Source organism: Sceloporus undulatus, chromosome 5 (genome assembly GCF_019175285.1).
Source record: "Sceloporus undulatus isolate JIND9_A2432 ecotype Alabama chromosome 5, SceUnd_v1.1, whole genome shotgun sequence".
Taxonomy (NCBI): Eukaryota; Metazoa; Chordata; class Lepidosauria; order Squamata; family Phrynosomatidae; genus Sceloporus; species Sceloporus undulatus.
In genome coordinates, this window is record NC_056526.1 from 12,836,273 (window position 1) to 12,850,686 (window position 14,414).

General features: G+C 40.3%; 1 protein-coding gene across 5 annotated transcripts in view; it reads right to left on the bottom strand.

Annotated features, from left to right (window-relative positions):
• SOX5 (SRY-box transcription factor 5) overlaps positions 1-10,327 on the bottom strand; it is a 537,054-nt gene extending 526,727 nt beyond the window's left edge. For 4 of the 5 annotated variants that reach the window (XM_042470201.1, XM_042470204.1, XM_042470199.1 and 1 more), the window contains exon 1: positions 10,114-10,327. The gene's annotated coding sequence lies outside the window, so the exon portion shown is untranslated. The remainder of the gene's footprint in view (positions 1-10,113) is intronic. The other variant, XM_042470203.1, reaches the window with a different exon arrangement.
• Between the last annotated feature and the right edge of the window lie 4,087 nt (positions 10,328-14,414).

A 14,414-nucleotide genomic window follows, 5' to 3' on the forward strand; every position in this document is an offset into this window, starting at 1 on the left:
CACCTCTTCTTGCCTGATAATATTAGAGGCACAGAGCTTTTCTATCTACAGCAGCAGATTGTGTGTGTGTGTGTGTGTGTGTACATGCGTGTGTGTCTATCTACCAGGGAGTGCAGTCATCAGAATTATTAGAATAAACTGTACTGAGAAAGGATGCAGACTGTACACAATTATGACTCTTCGAAGGACCACACATTGTTATTTATCTTTGGCCTCTTTGCTTCCCTCTACACATCAAGCGCCTTCTAAGAGCTGCCTGAGATTTTAACAACAAGCACCACCAGCTTCTTCTTAATACACTTCTGAACTTTCAACCTGCCCTTGGAAACTGAAAGTGGGGCAAAACAAGAACACAAAATGTTGCTGGGGTACCATGCAGCTTCCTGCCCCAAAGGGTAGACCTTTTAGTCTCATTCATTTGAGTGGGAGAAGATTATATGTGTACTCCATCCCCTCCCATTGAAATCAACTGTGTGTGTGTGTGTGAGAGAGAGGGGGGGGGATAATGTCTCCTCTGTTCTCTGCCCCCAACAAATGCAAAGGCAGGCAACCTGTTGCCCTCTAGATGTTTCAGGACCACAGATCCCATAATACTATCAACAGAGGCTATGCTGGCTGGGACTAATCAGTAGTCCTCCAAAACATCTGGAAGATACCAGCTAATTCCTGTTCTAATGCTAGAACTCTATGTTATGTGGCTAAATCAAATATTGGTCTGTTTTCATAAAGAATTGGTAGGCTTGGCATTTAACCTTTCAGAGATTCATTGCTTTCCTCCTGTGGCCAGTTCTTGGTAATCATAGTTGTAGGGAAAGAATTGAAGAGGAGAGAAAATGGTAGGGCAAGAAGTATAGCATCCTTTCTGATCAATCCATTTCCTAGAAGCACCGTTGTAGGAAAGTAGTGGTGTGGAGGGGGGAAATGGACGGGTTTCCCATAACAACCTACAGGGGCCCTAACATCTGCAGGTGAAGACTTTCTCTTGGTCATACCACCATCTTACTTGGTGAGGACATAAGAGAGACCCTTCTGAATGGCTGTTTCCACCCTGTGGAACTCCTTTCCATGGGAGGGTAGTCTGGCCCCCTCCCTGGTTTCTTTTTGTCAGCAAGCAAAGATCTTTTTGTTTAAGCAGGCTTTTAATATTTAGTCGCTTATGGAGTATGTGCTTCGTTCATTTATTTATTTTTAACTTGCGTATGTTTTGAAAATAATTTTATATTGTAATATAATTTTATACTGTTTTAATTGTGACAATTTTAAACTGCCTTTGGTCCTACTATGGGATAAAGGCATCATATAAAATAAGCAAACAAGCAAGCTTATCTCTGCTCCAAAACTGTCACACACACCCAATACCATTTTGCACTGGAAAAACATCTAGGACCCTGACTCTTACATTGACATGTGACCACAGGTATTCCTCTACTCTCTCTTCTCTCAGAGATAGTTCAATCATTATTTGCTCTAGGACGTGTTTATTTGTCTTTTCAGCAGTCCACAGTATCTGCAGAACCCTTCTCAAATGAATTCATTGTCTTCCTATCAGCTTTCTTCATTATCCAGCTTTCACAAACATAAATAGAAATGAGATGGCATGGACCATCCTAACTTTAGTATTTAGTGAAACATCTTTACACTTCAGGACCCTGTCTAGTTTCTTCATTAGTGCTCCTTCAAGTCCTAGTTTTCTTCTTGGCTGTAGTTGCCATTCTGACTGACGACTGAGCCAAGGCATGGAAAGATCTTGAACTATTTCAATGGCTTCAGTATCTAATTTAAAGTTATGCAATTCATTTGTGGTCACTCTTTTGCTTTTTTTTTAATGTTCAACTATAAACCTACTTTTGCACTTTCTTCTTTTACTTTTTTTCAGTAATTGTTCCAGATCTCTGCTATTTTCCCTTAGTAGGATAGTGCTGTCTACATATCTTAAATTGTTGTTCCTTCCTCCAATTTTCACACCTCTTTCCTCCAAGTCTAATCTTACTTTACATATTATATTTTCAGCATACAAGTTAAACAGATAGGGTGATAAAATACAGGCTTGTTTGACTTCCTTACTAACTGGAAATCATTCAGTTTCTCTGTATTCTATCCTAACTGTAGCCTTAAGACAATCAAACATTGTGGCACTTATTTCTTTAACAGCAATACATAGCTTTCCATGATCTATGCCATAAAATGTTTTGCTATAATCTATGAAGTATAAACTGATTTTCTTTTGAAATACTTTGGTGCATTCCATCATCTAATGTATGTTTGCTATATGATCCCTAATGTCTCTTTCTTTCCTGAACCCAGTTTGGATATCTGGGATTCCTCACTTCATATATGGCAGAAGTCTTTGATGCTTAAAATTCTGCAACACTTTGCTGACATGGGAAAATTACTGTGATGGCCCTGTGGTTACTGCAATCCCTAGTGTCCATTTTCTTGAGAGATTGGGAATGGAGCTTCTCCACCTTCTGCTTCCCATTATGTAGTCTATTTGATTTTATATTTGACCATCAGGTGATATTCATGTATATAGTCATCTCTTTGGTTGCATGAAGAATGTGTTTGAGATGAACTATTGGTCTCACAAAATCCAATCAGTTAGTCTGTTGTTTAATTTCTTTTTGCTAGGCCATATTTTCCTACAACCTTGGATACTGCTTTGTTTCCTCTTTTTGCATTCCAGTCACCTATGATTAACAAGAAGTCCTGTTTTGGTGTGTGATCCATTTCCTCTTGTGTACCAGCACAGAATCTTTCAATTTCCACTTCTTGTGCCTCTGTTGGAGCATCGACTTGGATTGTGGCTGTATTGATTAGTTTTCTCTGGAGTCTTATTGACATGATTCAGTCTGACTTTGCATTATCTCCTTTGTTTGCTTTGGCTACCTCTCTCTTAACTATAAATGCCATTCTACTTCTTCTTGTAAAACACTATGCAATTATCTGACTCAAAATGTCCCAGAGCAAATGTCTACTTTAGCTAGCTCACTCCAAGTACTGCAATGTTTATAAATTTCATTTCTTTTTTACTATGTCTAATTTCCCCCAATTCATGCTTCTCACATTCTATGTTCCCATAACATGTGTTGTGCAGCTCTGAATTTTTCTTTCCCCCCTGAGCACACCAACAGCTGAACTTCCTTTCAGTTTGAGTTTAGTTGTGCCATTACCCACAACACTACTGTGTCCTGTCACTAACTCATGTTTCCATTGTCTTGTTCTAAGATTTACTTGTTTAAAGATCTTCAAAAGGAAGTTTACCATGCCTCTTACTTTGCTTACTTTATCCCTAATTCGTATAATACTTTGCTCAGTTTTATTTTATTTTATTTTTAAAGGTCACTGGCTGGCATTGAAATGACATTTGGGTTGGTACCAAGGTAACTTCCCTAGGGAAAGTAATAAACACACACCACGAAGAGGATCCTTTCCCCAGCAGCCCCTCACTGGATGGCAGAAGATCCCAAGGAAGAGTCACTGCTGTGAATTTGGCCATATGGACATATGAAAATAGACATTTTTTTATGTGTCCAGGTTCCAAAGCAATTAAGGGCTTTAAAAGTCAAAACCTTTCAAGCAGGACTGGGTAAAATGTGATTCTCTAGACACTTCTGGAATACAACTTAGATCACCCACCACCACTGGCTACAGTTGATGGGAGTTGAAGTCCAACCATAACCATATCTATAAGGCCCATCATGCCTAAACATTGTGTTGGATCTTGCTAATTGTTGTGAGGTGTGTGGGTGTTTGTGTGGCTGTGTTGCACACATGCATGTTTAATGTAATATGTTTTAACATGGTTTTAATTCTTTGATTGTTACATTTTGTTTTAACTTTTGTATCTTGTGAATTTTAATCATGGAATTTTTAATTTGTTGTAAACTGCTTTGAGTCCTGAACTGGGAAAAAGGTAGGCTAGAAATAAATACAGTCATTGTCATCATCAGCAGCAGCACCAACATCAGGAGGGGCACACTCCCAGTGACATTTGTACCATATTTATTATGGACATTTGTACTATATTATGACTATATTGGCATGGTTTCCTAGAAACTCACCACAAACTACCACAGGTCCACAAACCACCAACACTATTTTGAATCTCACCACAAACAGTAAAAATGAGCCACAACTGACTTGAAAAATTCAACACACATTTTCATAACTGTCTTTCTTTTCTCTCTGTCATCACACTTCCATAGCATAAGAATTCATACTATATTGCCCCTAGTACATATTCTCAGCTCAACTTCAGTTTTTACAGAAAGACTTGACATATTTTCCTTTCCTTTCCTTTCCTTTTTTTCAAAGTTGTAAATCAGTTATACTTACAGTCTGAATACTACAAGCACAGCCTCCACTAAAAAGCATATTTCCACTAAAAAAAAATCCCCTGGATAATTAGCAAAGAAGTGATCATATCACAATATATCAAGTATTTTTGCACAAAGCATGGATCATTTGCTACAAATGAAATAGGCATGATCCTTGCATTACTGTGAAAGTATAGCCATCTTGGGAGTGGGGAGGGATTTGAGTTCCAAAACACAACCACCAAAATTATGAGGATTTTTTTCCTTTTAAAAACAATGGGATTTTAAAATAGAGCCCCTCCACATTTGTGGGTTAAGAGTTTGCAGATTTGATTATTCACGGAATACTGCATTTACCCCACCACTGAAAATTTTTGTTTTACACAGATGCAACCTAGACAATGAGGAAACAGAAATAGTAAAAGAAGGAGGGAGGAGAGTTTGCCATCTCCTCATTGCCTCCTTTGTTTTAAGCAGAAGTTTAATGGCTGCTTATTGGGTGCTTCAATGGCAGATACATGCTCTGGCAGAGGATGGCACTAGATGGTCCACTAGATCCCCTCCAAATACACATTTTTCATACACTTTTAATGCATTCATTTCTGTACAAGGGTTTGCCTATCATACTGATATTTTTCAAGCAATATTCCTAACACAATGCAATTTGTTTCTTCATTTTACTAATTAGTTTACTCATACAGTCGGCCCTTCTTATACACTGATTTTTTTATACATGGATTCAAGCATCCATGGTTTGAAAATGTTTTTAAAAAGTATAAATTTGAAATATCAATCCTTGATTTTCCATTTTTTATAAGGGAGACCATTTTTCTATGTCATAAGATTTAATGGGGCTTGAGACTCCACAGATTTTGTTATCCACATGGGATCTTGGATCCAAACCCCAGCGTATAACAAGGGCCCATTTTAAGTGCTAGAGTGGCGCAGAGAGGGAAGAATAGGGATTTCATGGAAGGTATCTCTCTAGACATTCTAAAAAGCAAAATGGCAGACAAAATGGGCATTTCAGCTGCAATCTTATCTTCACTCTCCTGCAAGCAAACTCAACTGTGCACAGAGACATTTATTACTGATTAAACGTGAATAGGATTGTAGGTTAGTCTGATGCATCAGGAGTCTGAGCATGCCTCAGGTTACCAGCAATAGGTTAACATTAATGGAACACCTGGTGTAGGTTGCCATTGCGAAAATTTCATTTCAGTTCATTTTTTAAAAGAACGTACCAAAGGATACAAATTTTTCCTTCATATTCCACATAGAAAATTGTTGAGATATGAAAAATTCAGAAGCTGAAGATACTAAAACTGATCAATTTGTCTAAGTAGGCCTGGGAATTTGTTTAACCCTTTAAAGTTTGGTAATGAATTACTTTAAATTCCAACATGACTGCAGACTTAAAACTTAACACCTTTTTTCTCCTCATTTTTAACCTTTAACATACATCAATCAGGTACAATACGGTCCTCTGCATGCTGGGAATCACCATACCTATGGGATCTGGCCAGGGCAAATGGGGGAGAGAGAGGATAATTTCATTTCAGTTGTTTCTGAAAAATTCACTAGAATTTACACATTTGTTCATTTTCCAGATGGATATAGCATGCTCACACCTGAGCTCTCAAAGACAGATGGATGGATCCTTACCTCTGTATCTATTATAATCTATGGCAGCAGTGTCACAACTAAGTTTTCTTTTTGATTTCAATGGGACTGAAGTGGAACTATCTGAGAGAACTTATTGCTAGATCAGAGCTTGAAAGGCCAAACCTTATAAGTAACAGTTGAAGGATCTGGACATGTTTAACCTGGAGAAGGGAAGCATGTGAAGTCATACAATACCCATCTTCAGTTCATTAGGGCATTAAATGAATTTGGAGTACAGCTTTACCACTCAAATTCCTGCTAAAGTAAAAGACCTCTAAGAGTGTTGGCTGCTGAAAAATAAACAGGGAAAGTGGTTCTCAAGGTAATTATTCTTTGCCACATAATTGTGATTATTTTATTATTTTGCAAATTGAGTTGCATTCTGCTTGGATGTGCCGCTATATCAGAAACAAACACACACACACACACACATACACATATCCCAATTTACTTTCATATACTGACACATTTTTCAGTTAACGAATTTCAGCAAGAAACTAAGTATATAACTGTCGAGGATTTAATTTCATTTTTTCCCTCTGTCAAATACAAACTTTGCCCAAAGCTAATTTTATTTATGATGAGTATGATCAACTCACTTTCACGAGTCACTGCTGTACAAACCTGAAGGAAGAGCTGGTGCTAATGTGTGAATAATTGTTGACACAATTAAGCACCCGGCACTCTGCCTGTTAAACAGCTTTCAGCAGTAAAAAATTTCCAGCTTTTTAAAGGGATAGTCAATTCATTTCCAAGGGAAATGGGGGAAAGGGAGCTCTTATTGGCATGGGTGTTTCTTTTTTCCTAGGTGATGCGAAGGAGCATGTATTTGGTTCAGGGACCTTGTACTGCCAAGGATTTGGGTCTCACAGTGGATAATGACCATATATCCAGCCAGACGATTACTCGTTTACAGACTCAGTAAACAGTAAGCTCACCCGGTGACCTTCCTTCATAGAGCCTGTCTGGTTCATAACCTACTACAGACTTCCATCTGCCTAATGACCTCCTTGTGAATTGGTAGGATTGCTCTAAATTAGCCTACCTTCCGACTGACTGCAAAAGGCAGGAATCAACAACTTAGCTTGGACTGGAACGCTAAGCAGCAAGCAGGGTGGGGTTGGGTTGGGGGGGGGTTGCCACAATGGGAAAAAACCCTCTTTATTTAAATAAGAAATCAGCAATCAACAGTTCTTTAAAAGTTACCAACGGTCTTGTTCTGCTCCAGTCTATAGGGTTATGTTTCAAAAGCGGACATGCCACACTCTTCTCTTATTGGTAAGAGAAACAGATGCACAATGTTCCAGCTTGATCCAGTCCCTTCCCATAGTCCATTCTTACTGAATGAAAGGTTCAGGAGGATTGTTGGGCTTTTGCAATGGAGTATTGCCACAAAGGGACTATTGAGAAAAAAAATCCAGAGCATCCCCATTAAGACACCATCACTGAGATCCATGGTTAAACTGCTGATCGTCTAGGCTTTCTCTTTCTCTCAGACCAATAAAAGCTCTAATTTCTGTCAAGGTCTACCAAAGAAAAGGAGTCCAGAGTGGCTTCCCACACAAAGGTTGCTGTCACACTGTACAATTAATGTAGTTTGACACTGCTTTAATTGTCATGGCTCCATCCTGTAGAAGGCTGGGATTTGTAGTTTGTTGTGGCATCAGAGCTCTCTGACAGACATGGTAAAACTACAAATCCCAGAATACCATCGTATTGAGTCATGGCTGTTAAAGTGGTGTCAAATTTAGTTGATTCAGCACTGCAGAAGTAACCTAATACAACTAGGTCAGGGTGCAATGCAACAAATACAGGAAGAGGATTATAGCTTTACAGCTTCATGCAGTCCTGATCTCCTAAGGTTAATTTTAAGACCTTTTTGCATCAATCTGTTCATGCCAATGCAAGATCAATGTGTCTCTTTCCCAATAGTCTACTAGGAGACTAGTAAGTGCGAGGAGCAAGGGAAAAGAAGGAAAAAAGATGGTAAAGAGAGTGGGAGTGGGAGGAAAAGCTTTGCTTATGTTTGGCTCTGGTCTTGCCAATTACTGCTTCAGCAACACCTATCATGAATGTTATGGCCTCCAACAGACTTCTCAGTGATAGAAAGGCTTACTCACCCCTGAACTAAGGGAACTACTCCTAAGAGCACAGCTGATTCAAGCTACTTTGCCTCCAGATCCAAAGGTGCACACATTCACCTACCCCGATACAAGTCAAAATGAACAGTAACAACACCAACATGTTTATTTTTGGCAGATTGGGAAGAAAATCCCACAAGCAGTAATATAAAATGCACTAATAAATGGAGAACTAACAGTTTTGAGCCTTTTCCTGACACTCTGCAAAATATGCTGCCTGAGCAACCACATCACTCCGTGTTGTGGAAGGGTTGACTGTGCCTCAAAGCCACAGTGGTATAAAGGGAGAGTTTTGGACTTAAACTCTAGAGGCCTAGGTTCAAATTCCCAATCATTCACTGTTTCTTAGCTTTGCCTCCAGCATAAGGTGTGGTAGAGTCACTTTTTTGACATAAATCCCAGAAGCCCCCAGCCTTGATGGCTGAGGGTTCCAGGTACAACTTTGCCAAAGTTTTCTGCTTTGTGTGATTGTCGTGAGGATAAAAGAAACAGTGGGAAACTGTGAGCTCTTTGAAGAGCTAAAATGTATGAAAGAAATGCAACACTGCTAGGTAGCTGGGATAAAGCACAACAGAATTTTGTGCCTTTGGTGCGCATGCACAGACACACAGAAATCCATGTCCTTTAGCATCAAGAAGCACCAGCTTTCATAGATAACCTGCAGCCTTCTTGAGGCTAAGTGGATGGTGCTCAGCCACCCCTTTGAAGGCCACATCTGCTCTGCGGCTCCATCTGCAAATGCCCACTAGAGTTGAGCTGCCGTGTCAGTTCTGCAACCAGATGCCAATGCTGGAACTCTGACCCAAATACCATTGTGCCAGCTTGAGGCCCAGCTCATTGATCCTACGGGTGCTGCTGCCAGCACAAAGTGCAATTGGATCTGGTAAATCTGCCTTTTTCTCAACCTAATTAACTCATTAGAACTCCTCTCAAACTTGAAAGAGCATCTCTGATTGCAATCCAAAAACCAAGACCAATAGCTTCATAGGGTAATAGTTAAGAGTGTACTATATCATTGGAAAGAAATAGATCATTTTCATCAAATTTGCTATTTTACTGTGCTTCTAGAAAAAGTTTTAACCTAGTTTTTCTAAGAATATGATATGGATTATATTCAACCAGAAGTAAATACAGACCACCTTTTCATTTACCAGTATGTGCATATGACAACTTCTTCTGCCAGTTCTCTTATCATCTGGCCCCAGATAATAAGAACCCCGGTCATGTCATCCTTTTACCTGTACCTGATCACTAATAAGTCTATTGAAGCATAGGAACAGTGAGGTTGGCTTTGTCCTTTGCAGAATATTATGGAGACTCAATAAAAAGAAGAAGACCCCTTTTTATGGCATATCTTGTTCTTCCATCAACAAGTGAGCAATCTGTGGTGAAAGGGTCAGTTCATTCTGCTTTGGAAATGCTTACTAAGTACATGGGTTAACTTCCCAAGTTATCACTTCTTAAATATCCACCCATATTCATCACAGAGGTGGTGGAAGAGAGACTGAGGTAAAACCTGTCTTCAGTTGGTAAAGCCCCTCTTCAAATCTCTGTTCTGCCAGGAACAGAAATAAGTTGTTACCTCTTAGCCTCTGCCCCACCTCTGCAGTCTGGGAATAATAACAATCTTCTGCCTTCCAGGTTAGTGTGAAGAGCACAATAACAATTACGCATATGATACATAATGTTCAAACACATGCTTTAAATGACAAGTATCATCAGCACTAGCCTGCTGCCTTCCACAGAGCAGAAGCAAAGCTTGACACAAAGCTGGCAAACCCCTCCAAATGCTTACTGGATTTCAGTTCCCATTAGCCCCAGTAACCCTGGCCAATGGTGAGGGATGATGGAAGTGCATCTTCCTTGACATCTAGAGGGCCAGGCCCTCCAAACCTGGAAATATATAACAAACCCCTTCTCCATCCCATCATCCACATCTTATAAACCAACCAAGCAACGTTTCCATCCTTGCAACCAAACCACAATATTACCTATGTGGTTTTCCCTCCTCTTTTTATCCGTGAAGATGGAAGGGCTAGCAAGAAGTACTACAACTGCCCAAATATGCTTCTTGCTGCTTTGTTCTGATCTGTCACAGGAGGTGAGAACAGCGACATGAGCAACACCAGCACAGGCAAGACCGATTGACGGAAATCTCACACAGAGTATGATCTCTCTACAGACAGGCAGTAGCTGTTTCTCTTGTCAAGCCAAGGCCCTTCTAACCCCAGGGCCGGTCCTTTTCTTCTTTGTAACAAATCAAATTTTGCAACTGAACATTGCCACATCATTTGAGTGTATTGACACAATGGGGACTTCAACCCCAATTTTGCTTTGTGTTCCTCAAGCGAGGTTTACATAAGCTGAGAACAAGATAAAGCACGCACAATACATTTGGGGTCCTGTCTAGTGAACAGTGAACTCCACAGGCTTTGTATCCAGGGAGCAAACCTGTCACTGTCTCCAATCTGTTATCAATCTCAAAGGGACGTTGTTCCCCATACCTATTTTTAAATTTTTAAATTTTTAAATTTTTTTAGAGGTTGCAATCCCCAAAAAGAATAATGTTATCCTTAAGAGTTTTCTATCCCATGATAGTATTAAGCTTGCCAGTTCAGGATGATCCCAGGCTCTGAGGTTTTTGAGCCAAAAACTAAGGCGAAGGATTGGCTCCTGGTAATATCATTCAACATTATACATTATGTATCAACCACAGATGCTCACAGTGTGTCATTTAAATATATACATACATAGCATACGTTCCTTCTTGGAAAGAAAGAGAATAATCTTAGGTAAAGGGTCCATTCTCAAGACAAGATGATTATTTCTTCTTGTCTACTTATGGAGAAAGCAGCAGGTGGATGCAGAGTAGAGTGGAGGGTAAGCCCAGGTGATAAAACAACTGGGAGGGAAGGAAGAAACTAGCTATAGCCCACCCCCCACCCTACTCTAGAGAACCTTTGGAAGTTATAGCAACAAACCATCTAAGCCTTGCAAAATCATAGCAAGCTACAGCTCTACGAGATGAGCTGGAGATTTACATGCAGCCCTTTCCTCTTTCCTGGAGCTGAGCACATCAAAACTGGATTTTAACGCTTCTCTCCTGCCTGGGGATCACTCAGGAAAACTGAAGGCTTGGGGTCAGATACTGAGATCTGGCAACCCTAGCGACCACAGATCATTAATGGGAGACTTGGGGGGACAGAAGTGAAATGTTCATCACCACCACCTGCTTTGGGCTGAATGCAGCAAGAAGCAAAGAAAGAAATACAGTGTGTCCTTCCCTTACATGGGGGATCCATTCTGGACCCCCCTGCATAAGGGGAATACTATGTATGGTGGAGCCCCACTGAAAACAATGGGGCTTGTGCCCATGACACATCGCAATGTGCACACCATTGCCTTTTCCAGCAGCTTTCAGCATAAGCTGAAAGCCATGTATGGTGTGCCAGCATATGATGCAGGTGCACTGTACAAAAAAGTGAGACCTAGGAGTGATAATGGAGCCCCTTCTAGTTTTGGTTTGGCTTTGGGATCTTTGTGGCTGTGATCCACCACCCGCTTTTGAATATAAACTCTCCACTCTGGATGTGTTTCAGAAGCTGATAGTCATCTTTGGGCACTGGGGTGGTGGTGGTATTGATGAAGCTGCCAGTGATGGGGAAAAGGCCTTAGGGCTGTATGCAGCCCACACACTTCACTTTGTCCATCTCTGCCATAGTTTATGGGGACTGTGCTCTCCTTTGGGACTGACCTTGCTTTTGTTCACTCAGGTGCACATCCACACTACAGAAATAGTCCAGTTTGACATGACTTTAACTACATAGTTCAATGTTATGAAATTTTGGGAAGCGTCGTTCGGGTGGCAACAGAGCTCTGCAGCTGCATAAATCTTAAACCCACAGACAACACAGAGTGTAGTCTTATTCCAGGACAGAATGCAGTTGGATCTCCACATTCATAGGGGTTAGGGGGGCAAGACCCCTGTGAAAGTGGGAAAATCATGAATATCTACAACACCGCCTTCCTCAACAGGACCCTCTCGAGGATGGCAAGAGGAGATGAGGGGTGCAGCTATGGTTTTGGTCGGCTTGCTCACTATCACTGTCTCTTCTTTTGCCCCTCCTCACTGTCTCTTTCTCTGTGCCACTAGTTTTCACTGCCACTTCTTTTGCCCATCTCCAACTCTCCCTCCTTATCTCTTTCTCTACCCATCTGTACACCTTGTCTCCCTCTCTCTCCCATGGCCACAATGCACATGGAGGGAATAGAGCCCATTTTCTCTTACTCTGTCTCTCGTTCACTTTCCTCCCTTCTTCCTGCCCCATGTAGACAAATTTGCAAATAATGGATAGCCCTCTTCCAACTCTATGATTCTAAGAAATCCATGAATGTTAAACCTGCAAATGAGGAGGGACACCTGTATTCTATTTTCATTCCATATTGTCTCGGACTGAAAGGGGCTGTCCAAAGTCTCAAGCAGAGAATCTCATCAGTTGCTACTATCAACTAGGAAAGGAATCTTTTTGCATGACAACTCTAAGAATCCCTCAATTAAGAGTGGGATGGTGGGAGGTGTAGTCCAAAAAGCCACTTTCCCAGGTTTTGCCTACTATGTTTCTAAGTAGAGAAACCAAGGATGAAATTGGGCACTTTCTACATTCAGTATAACTTCTTCAACATAGAGCATGTTCCTCTACTCCTTTTCATTAGCCAACTTAATAAAGTGGAATTAAAACTAATGAAAGTAATCTTTTTTAAAACCAGTCAAGGAACATACCTGTTAGTGGATCTGATTTAAACTAAAACTTGGGCTAGAACCAAGGCCTGAGACCAGTTGAAATACAAGATATTTTCTTCACATAAGACTGGAGATTTCCATCAAATAAAATCAACATGTACATCATGCATTTCAAGTCCCTGATAAAAGGTGAGAAGAGTTTTTCATGCTTTAACCCAGAAATTGGAAATTACTTTGAAAAGTAATTAGTTACTGTTCTTATCATGAGGCTTCAAATGTAGTTAGTTACTGTGGATCTGTTGCTGTTGTGTGCCTTCAGGTCATTTCCAACTCATGTACCATTTTATAAAGATATGACCATTTTATACTTTCCTGTTTAATAAAATACACAGTAGTTACTTTTTAAAAATCTGAATGCTTTTTGAAAAATCTGAAAAGATTCTTCTCCTGTCCACTTTATTATCACTTGAAGCCTGCAACAGAGCACAAGGCAGCACAGGTGGAACAGCATGAGCTAGCACATGAACCATTTTATATTCCTCCTCTACCATTAGGTATGGGTGCATCCCTGTGCCTATACAGGTAATGGGATGTTACGGTTACACAAATAAACTTGTAAAGTAATTCCAGAAACAGTTACAGCTGGTGCTTTCCATGTCAGTGTGGCAGTGTCCACTTTGGGTTTCATTCTATTGTCTAAAGAGCTGAACAAGGGTCTTAACCCAATCCTCTCAGCATTCAGCACCTTGGATAACTCCTTTAGAAGTTCAGACTGAATCCAAAATAGATTCATAACCCCACTGAAAGAGTAATTTCATCCACTGAGTTAAGCATTACTAGAACTAACTAAATTATTGCTAGAACCAAAATTAGTAGGACCAACAAATATACGAAGAGCAAATTTAGACTCAGAAGAGGGAGGAGTGCAGGCAGGAGGAAGGAATATCAACAGTGTATAGTATGTGGATAACATCATACTATGAGCAGAAAACATCACAGACACAGAACAATTATTAAGGAAGGTCAAAGAAGAAAGTGCAAAGGCAGGCTTACTGCTGATCATAAATACAGTGCACCCGCACTAAGCGCGGGCTTGCCATCCACAGTTTGAGCTTCTGGGAATGGCAAGCCCTGGCTTTCTGAATGGGCATGCAGTGGCACATGCGGGAGCGTGCACCCATTCAGAAGAACAGGATTTACATTTTTGTCCCATGATTTTTACTATCTGTGGGGTGTCTGGAATGGATTCCCTGTGAATTGCAAGGGCGCACTGTAAAACATAAATTCAGAACATAAGTTCTACATAAATTCAGCCTACAGAATGAGAAAATAGAAATACTTAAGGAGTTCTCATACTCTGGATCAAACATTGATCAGAATGGAGACTGCAGCCAAGAAATCAGAAGAAGTCTAGGAATGGGGAGGGCAACTGTGTGAAAGAACTAGAAAAGATCCTTAAGAATATAGATATACATCTGAGCACTAAAGTTAGAATTGTCCAAGCCATGATATTTCCTATCAGCATGTAAAGATATGAAAGCTGCACAGTGA